Source organism: Scyliorhinus torazame, chromosome 23, assembly GCF_047496885.1.
Source record: "Scyliorhinus torazame isolate Kashiwa2021f chromosome 23, sScyTor2.1, whole genome shotgun sequence".
NCBI lineage: Eukaryota > Metazoa > Chordata > Chondrichthyes > Carcharhiniformes > Scyliorhinidae > Scyliorhinus > Scyliorhinus torazame.
Window position 1 is genome coordinate 62,459,984 of NC_092729.1, and position 19,503 is coordinate 62,479,486.

Genomic DNA, 19,503 nt, shown 5'->3' on the forward strand with positions numbered 1-19,503 from the left:
CAGGCTCCAGGCCGTGCTGAAGGAGGCGACACCGCTCTGCAACCAGCTCCTTGTTATATCAGATTTGACAGGACCATCCACAGCCTCGTGTCAGGCTTCAGGCCGTGCTAAAGGAGGTGACACCTTTCTGTAACAAGCTCCTTGTTATATCAGATTTGACAGGACCATCCACAGCCTGGTGTCAGGCTCCAGGACGTGCTGAAGGAGGCGACACCGTTCTGTAACCAGCTCCTTGTTCTATCAGATTTGACCGGACAATCCACCAATCCACAGCATGGTGTCAGGCTCTAGGCCGTGCTGAAGGAGGTGACGCCGTTCTGTAACCAGCTCCTTGTTATATCAGATTTGACAGGACCATCCACAGCCTGGTGTCAGGCTCCAGGCTGTGCTGAAGGAGGTGACACCGTTCTGTAACCAGCTCCTTGTTATATCAGATTTGACAGTACCATTCACAGTCTCGTGTCAGGCTCCAGGCCGTGCTGAAGGAGGCGACACCGCTCTGTAACCAGCTCCTTGTTATATCAGATTTGACAGGACCATCCACAGCCTCGTGTCAGGCTTCAGGCCGTGCTGAAGGAGGTGGCACCTTTCTGTAACAAGCTCCTTGTTATATCCGATTTGACAGGACCATCCACAGCCTGGTGTCAGGCTCCAGGACGTGCTGAAGGAGGCGACACCGTTCTGTAACCAGCTCCTTGTTATATCAGATTTGACAGGACCATCCGCAGCCTGGTGTCAGGCCCCAGGCCGTGCTGAAGGAGGTGACGCCGTTCTGTAACCAGCTCCTTGTTATATCAGATTTGACAGGACAATCCACAGCCTGGTGTCAGGCTCGAGGCTGTGCTGAAGGAGGTGACACCGTTCTGTAACCAGCTCCTTGTTATTTCAGATTTGACAGGACCATCCACAGTCTCGTGTCAGGCTCCAGGCCGTGCTGAAGGAGGCGACACCGCTCTGTAACCAGCTCCTTGTTATATCAGATTTGACAGGACCATCCACAGCCTGGGGTCAGGATCCAGGCCGTGCTGAAGGAGGCGACACCGTTCTGTAACCAGCACCTTGTTATAACAGATTTGCCAGGACCATCCACAGCCTGGTGTCAGGCTCCAGGCCGTGCTGAAGGAGGTGACACCGTTCTGTAACCAGCTCCTTGTTATATCAGATTTGACAGGACCATCCACAGTCTCGTGTCAGGCTCCAGACAGTGCTGAAGGAGGCGACACCGTTCTGTAACAAGCTCCTTGGTATATCAGATTTGACAGGACCATCCACAGCCTGGTGTCAGGCTCCAGGCCGTGCTGAAGGAGGCGACACCGTTCTGTAACCAGCTCCTTGTTATATCAGATTTGACAGGACCATCCACAGCCTGGTGTCAGGCTCCAGGCCGTGCTGAAGGAGGCGACACCTTTCTGGAACCAGCTCCTTGTTCTATCAGATTTGACAGGACCATCCACAGCCTGGTGTCAGGCTCCAGGCCGTGCTGAAGGAGGTGACACCGTTCTGTAACCAGTTCCTTGATATATCAGATTTGACAGGACCATCCACAGCCTGGTGTCAGGCTCCAGGCCGTGCTGAAGGAGGCGACACCGTTCTGTAACCAGCTCCTTGTTATGTCAGGTTTGACAGGACTATCCACAGCCTGGTGTCAGGCTCCAGGCCGTGCTGAAGGAGGCGACACCGTTCTGTAACCAGCTCCTTGTTATGTGGGTTTGACAGGACCATCCACAGCCTGGTGTCAGGCTCCAGGCCGTGCTGAAGGAGGTGACACCTTTCTGTAACCAGTTCCTTGATATATCAGATTTGACAGGACTATCCACAGCCTGGTGTCAGGCTCCAGGCCGTGCTGAAGGTGGCGACACTGTTCTGTAACCAGCACTGTGTTATATCAGATTTGACAGGACCATCCACAGCCTGGTGTCAGGCTCCAGGCCGTGCTGAAGGAGGCGACACCGTTCTGTAACCAGCACCGTGTTATATCAGATTTGACAGGACCATCCACAGCCTGGTGTCAGGCTCCAGGCCGTGCTGAAGGAGGCGACACCGTTCTGTAACCAGCTCCTTGTTATATCAGATTTGACAGGACCATCCACAGTCTCGTGTCAGGCTCCAGGCCGTGCTGAAGGAGGCGACACCGCTCTGTAACCAGCTCCTTGTTATATCAGATTTGACAGGACCATCCACAGCATGGTGTCAGGCTCCAGGCCGTGCTGAAGGAGGCGACACCGTTCTGTAACCAGCACCTTGTTATATCAGATTTGACAGGACCATCCACAGCCTGGTGTCAGGCTCCAGGCTGTGCCGAAGAAGGTGACACCGTTCTGTAACCAGCTCCTTGTTGTATCAGATTTGACAGGACCACCCACAGCCTGGTGTCAGGCTTCAGGCCGTGCTGAAGGAGGTGGCACCTTTCTTTAACAAGCTCCTTGTTATATCCGATTTGACAGGACCATCCACAGCCTGGTGTCAGGCTCCAGGACGTGCTGAAGGAGGCGACACCGTTCTGTAACCAGCTCCTTGTTATATCAGATTTGACAGGACCATCCGCAGCCTGGTGTCAGGCCCCAGGCCGTGCTGAAGGAGGTGACGCCGTTCTGTAACCAGCTCCTTGTTATATCAGATTTGACAGGACAATCCACAGCCTGGTGTCAGGCTCGAGGCTGTGCTGAAGGAGGTGACACCGTTCTGTAACCAGCTCCTTGTTATTTCAGATTTGACAGGACCATCCACAGTCTCGTGTCAGGCTCCAGGCCGTGCTGAAGGAGGCGACACCGCTCTGTAACCAGCTCCTTGTTATATCAGATTTGACAGGACCATCCACAGCCTGGGGTCAGGATCCAGGCCGTGCTGAAGGAGGCGACACCGTTCTGTAACCAGCACCTTGTTATAACAGATTTGCCAGGACCATCCACAGCCTGGTGTCAGGCTCCAGGCCGTGCTGAAGGAGGTGACACCGTTCTGTAACCAGCTCCTTGTTATATCAGATTTGACAGGACCATCCACAGTCTCGTGTCAGGCTCCAGACAGTGCTGAAGGAGGCGACACCGTTCTGTAACAAGCTCCTTGGTATATCAGATTTGACAGGACCATCCACAGCCTGGTGTCAGGCTCCAGGCCGTGCTGAAGGAGGCGACACCGTTCTGTAACCAGCTCCTTGTTATATCAGATTTGACAGGACCATCCACAGCCTGGTGTCAGGCTCCAGGCCGTGCTGAAGGAGGCGACACCTTTCTGGAACCAGCTCCTTGTTCTATCAGATTTGACAGGACCATCCACAGCCTGGTGTCAGGCTCCAGGCCGTGCTGAAGGAGGTGACACCGTTCTGTAACCAGTTCCTTGATATATCAGATTTGACAGGACCATCCACAGCCTAGTGTCAGGCTCCAGGCCGTGCTGAAGGAGGCGACACCGTTCTGTAACCAGCTCCTTGTTATGTCAGGTTTGACAGGACTATCCACAGCCTGGTGTCAGGCTCCAGGCCGTGCTGAAGGAGGCGACACCGTTCTGTAACCAGCTCCTTGTTATGTGGGTTTGACAGGACCATCCACAGCCTGGTGTCAGGCTCCAGGCCGTGCTGAAGGAGGTGACACCTTTCTGTAACCAGTTCCTTGATATATCAGATTTGACAGGACTATCCACAGCCTGGTGTCAGGCTCCAGGCCGTGCTGAAGGTGGCGACACTGTTCTGTAACCAGCACTGTGTTATATCAGATTTGACAGGACCATCCACAGCCTGGTGTCAGGCTCCAGGCCGTGCTGAAGGAGGCGACACCGTTCTGTAACCAGCACCGTGTTATATCAGATTTGACAGGACCATCCACAGCCTGGTGTCAGGCGCCAGGCCGTGCTGAAGGAGGCGACACCGTTCTGTAACCAGCTCCTTGTTATATCAGATTTGACAGGACCATCCACAGTCTCGTGTCAGGCTCCAGGCCGTGCTGAAGGAGGCGACACCGCTCTGTAACCAGCTCCTTGTTATATCAGATTTGACAGGACCATCCACAGCATGGTGTCAGGCTCCAGGCCGTGCTGAAGGAGGCGACACCGTTCTGTAACCAGCACCTTGTTATATCAGATTTGACAGGACCATCCACAGCCTGGTGTCAGGCTCCAGGCTGTGCCGAAGAAGGTGACACCGTTCTGTAACCAGCTCCTTGTTGTATCAGATTTGACAGGACCACCCACAGCCTGGTGTCAGGCTCCAGGCCGTGCCGAAGAAGGCGACACCGTTCTGTAACCAGCACCTTGTGATTCAGATTTGACAGGACCATCCACAGCCTGGTGTCAGGCTCCAGGCCGTGCTGAAGGTGGCGACACTGTTCTGTAACCAGCACCGTGTTATATCAGATTTGACAGAACCATCCAAAGCCTGGTGTCAGGCTCCAGGCCGTGGTGAAGGAGGCGATACATAGACATTGACATAGAATTTACAGTGCAGAAGTACAGTACCGTTCTGTAACCAGCACCGTGTTATATCAGATTTGACTGGACCATCCACAGCCTGGTGTCAGGCTCCAGGCCGTGCTGAAGGAGTAGACACCGTTCTGTAACCATCTCCTTGTTATATCAGATTTGACAGGACCATCCACAGCCTGGTGTCAGGCTCCAGGCCGTGCTGAAGGAGGCGACTCCGTTCTGTAACCAGCTCCTTGTTATATCAGATTTGACAGGACCATCCGCAGCCTGGTGTCAGGCTCCATGCCGTGCTGAAGGAGGCGATACCGTTCTGTAACCAGCACCTTGTTATATCAGATTTGCCAGGACCATCCACAGCCTGGTGTCAGGCTCCAGGCCGCGCAGAAGGAGGCGACACCGTTCTGTAACCGGCACCTTGTTATATCAGATTTGACAGGACCATCCACAACCTGGTGTCAGGCTCCAGGCCGTGCTGAAGGAGGCGACACCGTTCTGTAACCATCTCCTTGTTATATCAGATTTGACAGGACCATCCACAGACTGGTGTCAGGCTCCAGGCCGTGCTGAAGGAGGCGAAACCGTTCGGTAACCAGCTCAGTGTTATATCAGATTTGACAGGGCCATCCACAGCCTAGTGTCAGGCTCCAGGCCGTGCTGAAGGAGGTGACACCGTTCTGTAATCAGCTCCTTGTTGTATCAGAATTAACTGGACCATCCACAACCTGGTGTTAGGCTCCAGGCCGTGCTGAAGGAGGCGACACCGTTCTGTAACCAGCACCTTGTTATATCAGATTTGACAGGACCATCCAGAGACTGGTGTCAGGCTCCAGGCCGTGCTGAAGGAGGCGACACCATTCTGTAACAAGCTCCTTGTTATATCAGATTTGACAGGACCATCCACAGCCTGGTGTCAGGCTCCAGGCCGTGCTGAAGGAGGCGACACAGTTCCGTAACCAGGTCCTTGTTATTTCAGATTTGACAGGACCATCCACAGCCTGGTGTCAGGCTCCAGGACGTGCTGAAGGAGGCGACACCGTTCTGTAACCAGCTCCTTGTTATATCAGGTTTGACAGGACCATCCACAGCCTGGTGTCAGGCTCCAGGCCGTGCTGAAGGAGGCGTCACCGTTCTGTAACCAGCTCCTTGTTCTAACCGATTTGACAGGACCATCCACAGCCTGATGTCAGGCTCCAGGCCGTGCTGAAGGAGGCGACACCGTTCTATAACAAGCACCGTGTTGTATCAGATTTGACAGGACCATCCACAGCCTGGTGTCAGGCTCCAGGCCATGCTGAAAGAGGCGACACCGTTCTGTAACCAGCTCCTTGTTATATCAGATTTGACAGGACCATCCACAGCCTGGTGTCAGGCTCCAGGCCGTGCTGAAGGAGGTGACACCGTTCTGTAACCAGCTCCTTGTTATATCAGGTTTGACAGGACCATCCACAGCCTGGTGTCAGGCTCCAGGCCGTGCTGAAGGAGGCGACACCGTTCTGTAACCAGCTTCTTGTTATAACTGATTTGATAGGACCATCCACAGCCTGGTGTCAGGCTCCAGGCCGTGATGAAGGAGGCGACACCGTTCTGTAACCAGCTCCTTGTTATATCAGATTTGACAGGCCCATCCACAGCCTGGTGTCAGGCTCCATGCCGTGCTGAAGGAGGCGACACCGTTCTGGAACCATCTCCTTGTTATATCAGATTTGACAGGACCATCCACAGCCTGGTGTCAGGCTCCAGGCCGTGCTGAAGGAGGCGACACCGTTCTGTAACCAGCACCTTGTTATATCAGATTTGACAGGACCATCCACAGGCTGGTGTCATGCTCCAGGCCGTGCTGAAGGAGGCGACACTGTTCTGTAACCAGCTCCTTGTTATATCAGATTTGACAGGACCATCCACAGCCTGCTGTCAGGCCCCAGGCCGTGCTGAAGGAGGTGACGCCATTCTGTAACCAGCTCCTTGTTATATCAGATTTGACAGGACAATCCACAGCCTGGTGTCAGGCTCCAGGCTGTGCTGAAGGAGGTGACACCGTTCTGTAACCAGCTCCTTGTTATATCAGATTTGACAGGACCATCCACAGTCTCGTGTCAGGCTCCAGGTCGTGCTGAAGGAGGCGACACCGTTCTGTAACCAGCTCCTTGTTATATCAGATTTGACAGGTCTATCCACAGCCTGGTGTCAGGATCCAGGCCGTGCTGAAGGAGGTGACACTGTTCTGTAACCAGCACCTTGTTATAACAGATTTGACAGGACCATCCACAGCCTGGTGTCAGGCTCCAGGCCGTGCTGAAGGAGGCGACACCGTTCTGTAACAAGATCCTTGTTATATCAGATTTGACAGGACCATCCACAGCCTGGTGTCAGGCTCCAGGCCGTGCTGAAGGAGGCGACACTGTTCTGTAAACAGCACCTTGTTATAACAGATTTGACAGGACCATCCAGAGCCTGGTTACAGGCTCCAGGCCGTTCTGAAGGAGGTGACACCGTTCTGTAACCAGCACCTTGTCATATCAGATTTGACAGGCCCATCCACAGCCTGGTGTCAGGCTCCAGGCCGTGCTGAAGGAGGCGACATCGTTCTGTAACCAGCACCTTGTTACATCAGATTTGACAGGACCATCCACAACCTGGTGCCAGACTCCAGGCCGTGATGAAGGAGGCGACACCGTTCTGTAACCAGCTCCTTGTTATGTCAGATTTGACAGGATCATCCACAGCCTCGTGTCAGGCTCCAGGCCGTGCTGAAGGAGGCGACACCGTTCAGTAACCAGCTCCCTGTTATATCAGATTTGACAGGACCATCCACAGCCTGGTGTAAGGCTCCAGGCCGTGCTGAAGGAGGTGACACCGTTCTGTAACCAGCTCCTTGTTATATCAGATTTGACAGGACCATCCACAGCCTGGTGTCAGGCTCCAGGCCGTGCTGAAGGATGCGACACCGTTCTGTAACCAGCTCCTTGTTATATCAGATTTGACAGCACCATCCACAGCCTGGTGTGAGGCTCCAGGCCGTGCTGAAGGAGGCGACACCGTTCTGTAACCAGCACCTTATTGTATCAGATTTGACAGGACCATCCACAGCTTCGTGTCAGGCCCCAGGCCGTGCTGAAGGAGGTGACACCGTTCTGTAACCAGCTCCATGTTATATCAGATTTGACAGGACCATCCACAGCCTGGAGTCAGGCTCCAGGCCGTGCTGAAGGAGGCGTCACCGTTCTGTAACCAGCTCCTTGTTATGTCAGATTTGACAGGACCATCCACAGCCTGGTGTCAGGCTCCAGGCCGTGCTGAAGGAGGCGACACCGTTCTGTAACCTGATCCTTGTTATACCAGATTTGCCTCAGAATTTGCTTCTGGGTTGGGAGCAGGTTGGTAAAGTCTCCTTGAAATTCCTCAAAATGTTGGTACAGAGACAATTCTCCTCTGTCTGTTCGGCTCTTCTCTTTCTGGAGCCTTTGCTCCATTTGTTGGTCCTGTTCCGGACCCACATTCACGGTAACTACAGCCCCAGATCCCGTTCAGAGCTGGGTCACCAAATAATCTATTATCCTTTAATGTCTGCAACAGCGCACAACACAACCGGCAGAAACCCATCCTCAGCATCCCCACTAAACTCCCATTATCACAATCTGCAGAAACCCATCCTCAGCATCTCCACTAACCTTCCAATAACACAACCTGCAGAAACCCATCCTCAGCATCTCCACTCACCTCCCAAAAACACAACCTGCAGAAACCCATCTTCAGCATCTCCACTTACCTCCCATTATCACAACCTGCAGAAACCCATCCTCAGCATCTCCACTAACCTTTCAATAACACAACCTGCAGAAAACCATCCTCAGCATCTCCACTAACCTTCCAATACCACAACCTGCAGAAACACATCCTCAGCATCTCCACTCACCATCCAATAACACAATCTGCAGAAACCCATCGTCAGCATCTCCACTCACCTCCCAATAACACAAGCTGCAGAAACCCATTCTCAGCATCTTCACTCACCTTCCAATAACACAACCTGCAGAAACCCATCCTCAGCATCTCCACTCACCTCCCAATAACGCAACCTGCAGAAACCCATCCTCAGCATCTCCACTCACCTCCCAATATCACAACCTGCAGAAACCCATCCTCAGCATCTCCACTCACCTCCCAATAACACAACCTGCAGAAACCCATCCTCAGCATCACCACTCACCTCCCAATAACACAACCTGCAGAATCCCATCCTCATCATCTTCACTCCGCTCACAATAACACAACCTGCAGAAACCCATCCTCAGCATCTCCACTCACCTTCCAATAACACAACCTGCAGAAACCAACCCCAGCATCTTCACTCACCTTCCAATAACACAACCTGCAGAAACCCATCCTCAGCATCTTCACTCACCTTGCAATAACACAATTTGCAGAAACCCATCCTCAGCACCACCACTCACCCCCCAATAACACAACCTGCAGAAACCCATCCTCAACATATCCACTCACCCCCCAATAACACAACCTGAAGAAACCCATCTATAGCATCTCCACTCACCTTCCAGTAACACAACCAGTAGAAATCCATCCTCAGCATCTCCACTCACCGTCCAATAACACAACCTGCAGAAACGCATCCTCAGCGTCTTCACTCACCACCCAATAACACAACCTGCCGAAACCCATCCTCAACATCTCCACTCACCTCCCAATAACACAACCTGCAGAAACCCATCCTCAGCATCTCCACTCATGTTCCCAATAACACAACCTGAAGAAACCCATCCATAGCATCTCCACTAACCTTCCAGAAACACAACCTGTAGAAATCCATCCTCAGCATCACCACTCACCGTCCAATAACACAACCTGCAGAAACCCATCCTCAGCATCTCCACTAACCTCCCCATATCACAACCTGCAGAAACCCATCCTCAGCATCCCCACTAACCTTCGATTAATACAGCCTGCAGAAACCCATCCTCAGCATCGCCACTCACCTCCCAATAACACAACCTGCAGAAACCCACCCCAGCATCGTCACTCACCTCCCAATAACACAACCTGCAGAAACACGTCCTCAGCATCTCCACTCACCTCCCAATAACACAACCTGCAGAAACCCATCCCCAGCATCTCCACTCACCTTCCAATAACACAACCTGCAGAAACCCATCGTCAGCATATCCACTCACCTCCCAATAACACAATCTGCAGAAACCCATCCTCAGCACCACCACTCACCCCCCAATAACACAACCTGCAGAAACCCATCCTCAACATATCCACTCACCCCCCAATAACACAACCTGAAGAAACCCATCTATAGCATCTCCACTCACCTTCCAGTAACACAACCAGTAGAAATCCATCCTCAGCATCTCCACTCACCGTCCAATAACACAACCTGCAGAAACGCATCCTCAGCGTCTTGACTCACCACCCAATAACACAACCTGCCGAAACCCATCCTCAACATCTCCACTCACCTCCCAATAACACAACCTGCAGAAACCCATCCTCAGCATCTCCACTCATGTCCCCAATAACACAACCTGAAGAAACCCATCCATAGCATCTCCACTAACCTTCCAGAAACACAACCTGTAGAAATCCATCCTCAGCATCACCACTCACCGTCCAATAACACAACCTGCAGAAACCCATCCTCAGCATCTCCACTAACCTCCCCATATCACAACCTGCAGAAACCCATCCTCAGCATCCCCACTAACCTTCGATTAATACAGCCTGCAGAAACCCATCCTCAGCATCGCCACTCACCTCCCAATAACACAACCTGCAGAAACCCATCCCAGCATCGTCACTCACCTCCCAATAACACAACCTGCAGAAACACGTCCTCAGCATCTCCACTCACCTCCCAATAACACAACCTGCAGAAACCCATCCCCAGCATCTCCACTCACCTTCCAATAACACAACCTGCAGAAACCCATCGTCAGCATATCCACTCACCTCCCAATAACACAATCTGCAGAAACCCATCCTCAGCATCTTCACTCACCTCCCAATAACACAACCTGCAGAAACCCATCCTCAGCATCTTCACTCACCGTCCAGTAACACAACCTGCTGAAACGCATCCTCAGCGTCTTTACTCACCACCCAATAACACAAACGGCAGAAACCCATCCTCAGCATCTCCACTCACCCCCCCCCCCCAATAACACATCTGAAGAAAGCCATCCATAGCATCTCCACTCACCTTCCAGTAACACAACCTGTAGAAATCCATCCTCAGCATCTCCACTCACCGTCCAATAACACAACCTGCAGAAACCCATCCTCAGCATCTCCACTCACCGCCCAATAACACAACCTGCAGAAACCCATCCTAAGCATCGTCACTCACCTCCGAATAACACAACCTGCAGAAACCCATCCTCAGCATCTCCACTCACCTCCCATTAACACAACCTGCAGAAACCCATCTTCAGCATCTCCACTAACCTCCCAATATCACAACCTGCAGAAACTCATCCTCACCATCTCCAGTAACCTTCCAATAACACAACCTGCAGAAACCCATCCTCAGCATCTCCACTCACCTTCCAATAACACAACCTGCAGAAACCCATCCCCAGCATCTCCACTCACCTCCCAATAACACAACCTGCAGAAACCCATCCTCAGCATCTTCACTCACTTCCCAATAACACAACCTGCAGAAACCCAAACTCAGTATCTCCACTCACCTCCCAATAACACAACCTGCAGAAACCCATCGTCAGCATCTCCGCTCACCTCCCAATAACACAACATGCAGAAACCCATCCTCAGCATCTTCACTCACCTTCCAATAACACAAACTGCAGAAACCCAACCGCAGCATCTCCACTCACCTTCCAATAACACAACCTGCAGAAACCCATCCTCAGCATCTCCACTCACCTCCCAATAACACAACCTGCAGAACCCCATTCTCAGCATCTTCACTCACCTTCCAATAACACAAACTGCAGAAACCCAACCGCAGCATCTGCACTCACCTTCCAATAACTCAACCTGCAGAAACCCATCCTCAGCAACTCCACTCACCTCCCAATAACACAACCTGCAGAAACCCATTCTCAGCATCTTCACTCACCTTCCAATAACACAAATTGCAGAAACCCATCCTCAGCAGCTCCACTCACCTCCCAATAACACAACCTGCAGAAACCCATCCTCAGGACCTTCACTCATCCCCCAATAACACAACCTGCAGAAACCCATCCTCAGCGTCTCCACTCGCCTCCCAATAACACAACCTGCAGAAACCCATCCTCAGCATCTCCACGAACCTCCCAATATCAAAACCTGCAGAAACCCATCCTCAGCATCTCCACTAACCTTCCAATAACACAACCTGCAGAAACCCATCCTCAGCATCTCCACTCACCTCCCAATAATACAACCTGCAGAAACCCATCCTCAGCATCGTCACTCACCTCCCAATAACACAACCTGCAGAAACCCATCCTCAGCATCGTCACTCACCTCCCAATAACACAACCTGCAGAAACCCATCCTCAGTATCTCCACTCACCTCCCAATAACACAACCTGAAGAAACCCTCCCTCAGCATCTCCACTCACATTCCAATAACACAACCTGCAGAAACCCATCGTCAGCCTCTCCACTCACCTCCCAATAACACCACCTGAAGAAACCCTCCCTCAGCATCTTCACTCACCTTCCAATAACACAACCTGCAGAAACCCATCCTCAGCAACTCCACTCACCTCCCAATAACACAACCTGCAGAAACCCATTCTCAGCATCTTCACTCACCTTCCAATAACACAAATTGCAGAAACCCATCCTCAGCATCTCCACTCATCTGCCAATAACTCAACATGCAGAAACCCATCCTCAGCAGCTCCACTCACGTCCCAATAACACAACCTGCAGAAACCCATCCTCAGCATCTTCACTCACCCCTCAATAACACAACCTGCAGAAACCCATCCTCAGCATCTCCACTCGCCTCCCAATAACACAACCTGCAGAAACCCATCCTCAGCATCTCCACGAACCTCCCAATATCACAACCTGCAGAAAACCTTCCTCAGCCTCTCCACTAACCTTCCAATAACACAACCTGCAGAAACCCATCCTCAGCATCTCCACAAACCTGCCAATAACACAACCTGCAGAAACCCATCCTCAGCATCTCCACTCACCTCCCAATAACACAACCTGCAGAAACCCATCCTCAGCATCGTCACTCACCTCCCAATAACACAACCTGCAGAAACTCATCCTCAGCATCTCCACTCACCTCCCAATAACACAACCTGCAGAAACCCATCCTCAGCATCTCCACTCACCTTCCAATAACACAACCTGCAGAAACCCATCGTCAACATCTCCACTCACCTCCCAATAACATAACCTGCAGAAACCCATTCTCAGCATCTTCACTCACCTTCCAATAACACAAACTGCAGAAACCCATTCTCAGCATCTCCACTGACCTTCCAATAACACAACCTGCAGAAACCCATCCTCAGCATCTCCACTCACCGTCCAATAACACAACCTGCAGAAACGCATCCTCAGCGTCTTCACTCACCACCCAATAACACAACCGGCAGAAACCCATCCTCAGCATCTCCACTCACCCCCCCAATAACACATCTGAAGAAACCCATCCATAGCATCTCCACTCACCCTCCAGTAACACAACCTGTAGAAATCCATCCTCAGCATCTCCACTCACCGTCCAATGACACAACCTGCAGAAAACCATTCTCAACATCTCCACTCACCTCCCATTAACACAACCTGCAGAAACCAATCCTCAGCATCGTCACTCACCTCCCAATAACACCACCTGCAGAAACCCATCCTCAGCATCTCCACTCACCTCCCAATAACACAACCTGCAGAAACCCATCCTCAGCATCTCCACTAACCTCCCAATATCACAACCTGCAGAAACCCATCCTCAGCATCTCCAGTAACCTTCCAATAACACAATCTGCAGAAACCCATCCTCAGCATCTCCACTCACCTCCCAATATCACAACCTGCAGAAACCCATCCTCAGCATCTCCACTAACCTTCCAATATCACAAACTGCAGAAACCCATCCTCAGCATCTCCAGTAACCTTCCAATAACACAACCTGCAGAAACCCATCCTGAGCATCTCCACTCACCTTCCAATAACACAACCTGCAGAAACCCATCCTCAGCATCTCCACTCACCTCCCAATAACACAACCTGCAGAAACCCATCCTCAGCATCGTCACTCACCTCCCAATAACACAACCTGCAGAAACCCATCCTCAGTATCTCCACTCACCTCCCAATAACACAACCTGCAGAAACCCACCCTCAGCATTTCCACTCACCTTCCAATAACACAACCTGCAGAAACCCATCGTCAGCATCTCCACTCACCTCCCAATAACAGAACATGCAGAAATCCATCCTCAGCATCTTCACTCACCTTCCAATAACACAAACTGCAGAAACAAAAGCGCAGCATCTGCACTCACCTTCCAATAACACAACCTGCAGAAACCCATCCTCAGCAACTCAACTCACCTCCCAATAACACAACCTGCAGAAACCCATTCTCAGCATCTTCACTCACCTCCCAATAACACAAACTGCAGAAACCCATCCTCAGCATCTCCACTCACCTTCCAATAACACAACCTGCAGAAACCCATCCTCAGCCTCTTCACCTTGCTCCCAATAACACAACCTGCAGAAACCCATCCTCAGCATCTCCACTCACATTCCAATAACACAACCTGCAGAAACCCAACCCCAGCATCTTCACTCACCTTCCAATAACACAACCTGCCGAAACCCGTCCTCAGCATCTTCACTCACCTTCCAATAACACAACCTGCAGAAACCCATCCTCAGCATCTCCACTCACCGTCCAATAACACAACCTGCAGAAACGCATCCTCAGCGTCTTCACTCACCACCCAATAACACAACCGGCAGAAACCCATCCTCAGCATCTCCACTCACCCCCCCCAATAACACATCTGAAGAAACCCATCCATAGCATCTCCACTCACCCTCCAGTAACACAACCTGTAGAAATCCATCCTCAGCATCTCCACTCACCGTCCAATGACACAACCTGCAGAAACCCATTCTCAGCATCTCCACTCACCTCCCAATAACACAACCTGCAGAAACCCATCCTCAGCATCGTCACTCACCTCCCAATAACACCACCTGCAGAAACCCATCCTCAGCATCTCCACTCACCTCCCAATAACACAACCTGCAGAAACCCATCCTCAGCATCTCCACTAACCTACCAATATCACAACCTGCAGAAACCCATCCTCAGCATCTCCAGTAACCTTCCAATGACACAATCTGCAGAAACCCTTCCTCAGCATCTCCACTCACCTCCCAATAACACAACCTGCAGAAACCCATCCTCAGCATCTCCACTAACCTCCCAATATCACAACCTGCAGAAACCCATCCTCAGCATCTCCAGTAACCTTCCAATAACACAACCTGCAGAAACCCATCCTGAGCATCTCCACTCACCTTCCAATAACACAACCTGCAGAAACCCATCCTCAGCATCTCCACTCACCTCCCAATAACACAACCTGCAGAAACCCATCCTCGGCATCGTCACTCACCTCCCAATAACACAACCTGCAGAAACCCATCCTCAGTATCTCCACTCACCTCCCAATAACACAACCTGCAGAAAACCACCCTCAGCATCTCCACTCACCTTCCAATAACACAACCTGCAGAAACCCATCGTCAGCATCTCCACTCACCTCCCAATAACACAACATGCAGAAATCCATCCTCAGCATCTTCACTCACCTTCCAATAACACAAACTGCAGAAACCCAACCGCAGCATCTGCACTCACCTTCCAATAACACAACCTGCAGAAACCCATCCTCAGCAACTCAACTCACCTCCCAATAACACAACCTGCAGAAACCCATTCTCAGCATCTTCACTCACCTCCCAATAACACAACCTGCAGAAACCCATCCTCAGCATCTCCACTAACCTTCCAATAACACAACCTGCAGAAACCCATCCTCAGCCTCTTCACTCAGCTCCCAATAACACAACCTGCAGAAACCCATCCTCAGCATCTCCACTCACATTCCAATAACACAACCTGCAGAAACCCAACCCCAGCATCTTCACTCACCTTCCAATAACACAACCTGCCGAAACCCGTCCTCAGCATCTTCACTCACCTTCCAATAACACAAACTGCAGAAACCCATCCTCAGCATCTCCACTCACCTTCCAATAACACAACCTGCAGAAACCCATCCTCAGCATCTTCACTAACCTTGCAATAACACAATTTGCAGAAACCCATCCTCAGCACCTCCACTCACCCCCCAATAACACAACCTGAAGAAACCAATCCGTAGCATCTCCACTCACCTTCCAGTAACACAACCTGTAGAAATCCATCCTCAGCATCTCCACTCACCGTCCAATAACACAAGCTGCAGAAACCCATCCTCAGCATCTCCACTCACCTCCCAATAACACAACCTGCAGACACCCATCCTCAACATCTTTACTCACCTCCCAATAACACAACCTGCAGACACCGATCCTCAACATCTTTACTCACCTCCCAATAACGCAACCTGCAGAAACCCATCCTCAGCATCTCCACTCACCTTCTAATAACACAACCTGCAGAAACACATCCTCAGCATCTTCACTAACCTTGCAATAACACAATTTGCAGGAACCCATCCTCAGCACCACCACTCACCCCCCAATAACACAACCTGCCGAAACCCATCCTCAGCATCTCCACTCACCCCCCAATAACACAACCTGAAGAAACACAACCCCAGCATCTCCACCCACCTCCCAATAACACAACCTGCAGAAACACATCCGCAGCATCTTCACTCAGCTCCCAATAACACAACCTGCAGAAACCCATCCTCAGCATCTCCACTCACCTTCCAATAACACAACCTGCAGAAACCCAACCCCAGCATCTTCACTCACCTTCCAATAACACAACCTGGAGAAACCCATCCTCAGCATCTTCACTCACCTTCCAATAACACAACCTGCAGAAACCCATCCTCAGCATCTCCACTCACCTTCCAATAACACAACCTTCAGAAACCCATCCTCAGCATCTTCACTAACTTTGCAATAACACAATTTGCAGAAACCCATCCTCAGCACCACCACTCATCCCCCAATAACACAACCTGCAGAAACCCATCCTCAGCATCTCCACTCACCCCCCAATAACACAACCTGAAGAAACGCAACTATAGCATCTCCACTCACCTACCAGTAACACAACCTGTAGAAATCCATGCTCAGCATCTCCACTCACCGTCCAATAACACATCCTGCAGAAACGCATCCTCAGCGTCTTCACTCACCACCCAATAACACAACCTGCAGAAACCCATCCTCAGCATCTCCACTCACCCCCCCCCCCAATAACACAACCTGAATAAACCCATCCATAGCATCTCCACTCACCTTCCGGTAACACAACCTGTAGAAATCCATCCTCAGCAACTCCACTCACCGTCCAATAACACAACCTGCAGAAACCCATCCTCAGCATCTTCACTAACCTCCCAATTACACAACCTCAGAAACCCATCCTCAGCTTCTCCACTCACATTCCAATAATACAACGTGCAGAAACCCATCCTCAGCATCTTCACTAACCTTGCAATAACACAAACTGCAGAAACCCAACCGCAGCATCTGCACTCACCTTCCAATAACACAACCTGCAGAAACCCATCCTCAGCAACTCAACTCACCTCCCAATAACACAACCTGCAGAAACCCATTCTCAGCATCTTCCCTCACCTCCCAATAACACAACCTGCAGAAACCCATCCTCAGCATCTCCACTCACCTTCCAATAACACAACCTGCAGAAACCCATCCTCAGCCTCTTCACTCAGCTCCCAATAACACAACCTGCAGAAACCCATCCTCAGCATCTCCACTCACATTCCAATAACACAACCTGCAGAAACCCAACCCCAGCATCTTCACTCACCTTCCAATAACATAACCTGCCGAAACCCGTCCTCAGCATCTTCACTCACCTTCCAATAACACAACCTGCAGAAACCCATCCTCAGCATCTCCACTCAGCTTCCAATAACACAACCTGCAGAAACCCAACCCCAGCATCTTCACTCACCTTCCAATAACACAACCTGCCGAAACCCGTCCTCAGCATCTTCACTCACCTTCCAATAACACAAACTGCAGAAACCCATCCTCAGCATCTCCACTCACCTTCCAATAACACAACCTGCAGAAACCCATCCTCAGCATCTTCACTAACCTTGCAATAACACAATTTGCAGAAACCCATCCACAGCACCACCACTCACCCCCCAATAACACAACCTGAAGAAACCCATCAATAGCATCTCCACTCACCTTCCAGTAACACAACCTGTAGAAATCCATCCTCAGCATCTACGCTCACCGTCCAATAACACAACCTGCAGAAACCCATCCTCAGCGTCTTCACACACCTCCCAATAACACAACCAGCAGAAACCCATCCTCAGCATCTTCACTCACCTTCCAATAACATAACCTGCAGAAACCCATCCTCAGAATCTCCACTCACCTCCCAATAACACAACCTGCAGAAACACATCCTCAGCATCTTCACTAACCTCCCAATTACACAACCTGCAGAAACCCATCCTCAGCATCTCCACTCACCTTCCAATAATACAACGAGCAGAAACCCATCCTCAGCATCTTCACTAACCTTGCAATAACACAATTTGCAGAAACCCATCCTCAGCACCTCCACTCACCCCCCAATAACACAACCTGAAGAAACCAATCCGTAGCATCTCCACTCACCTTCCAGTAACACAACCTGTAGAAATCCATCCTCAGCATCTCCACTCACCGTCCAATAACACAAGCTGCAGAAACCCATCCTCAGCATCTCCACTCACCTCCCAATAACACAACCTGCAGACACCCATCCTCAACATCTTTACTCACCTCCCAATAACACAACCTGCAGACACCGATCCTCAACATCTTTACTCAACTCCCAATAACGCAACCTGCAGAAACCCATCCTCAGCATCTCCACTCACCTTCTAATAACACAACCTGCAGAAACACATCCTCAGCATCTTCACTAACCTTGCAATAACACAATTTGCAGGAACCCATCCTCAGCACCACCACTCACCCCCCAATAACACAACCTGCCGAAACCCATCCTCAGCATCTCCACTCACCCCCCAATAACACAACCTGAAGAAACACAACCCCAGCATCTCCACCCACCTCCCAATAACACAACCTGCAGAAACACATCCGCAGCATCTTCACTCAGCTCCCAATAACACAACCTGCAGAAACCCATCCTCAGCATCTCCACTCACCTTCCAATAACACAACCTGCAGAAACCCAACCCCAGGATCTTCACTCACCTTCCAATAACACAACCTGGAGAAACCCATCCTCAGCATCTTCACTCACCTTCCAATAACACAACCTGCAGAAACCCATCCTCAGCATCTCCACTCACCTTCCAATAACACAACCTTCAGAAACCCATCCTCAGCATCTTCACTAACTTTGCAATAACACAATTTGCAGAAACCCATCCTCAGCACCACCACTCATCCCCCAATAACACAACCTGCAGAAACCCATCCTCAGCATCTCCACTCACCCCCCAATAACACAACCTGAAGAAACGCAACTATAGCATCTCCACTCACCTACCAGTAACACAACCTGTAGAAATCCATGCTCAGCATCTCCACTCACCGTCCAATAACACATCCTGCAGAAACGCATCCTCAGCGTCTTCACTCACCACCCAATAACACAACCTGCAGAAACCCATCCTCAGCATCTCCACTCACCCCCCCCCCCCCCCCAAATAACACAACCTGAATAAACCCATCCATATCATCTCCACTCACCTTCCGGTAACACAACCTGTAGAAATCCATCCTCAGCAACTCCACTCACCGTCCAATAACACAACCTGCAGAAACCCATCCTCAGCATCTTCACTAACCTCCCAATTACACAACCTCAGAAACCCATCCTCA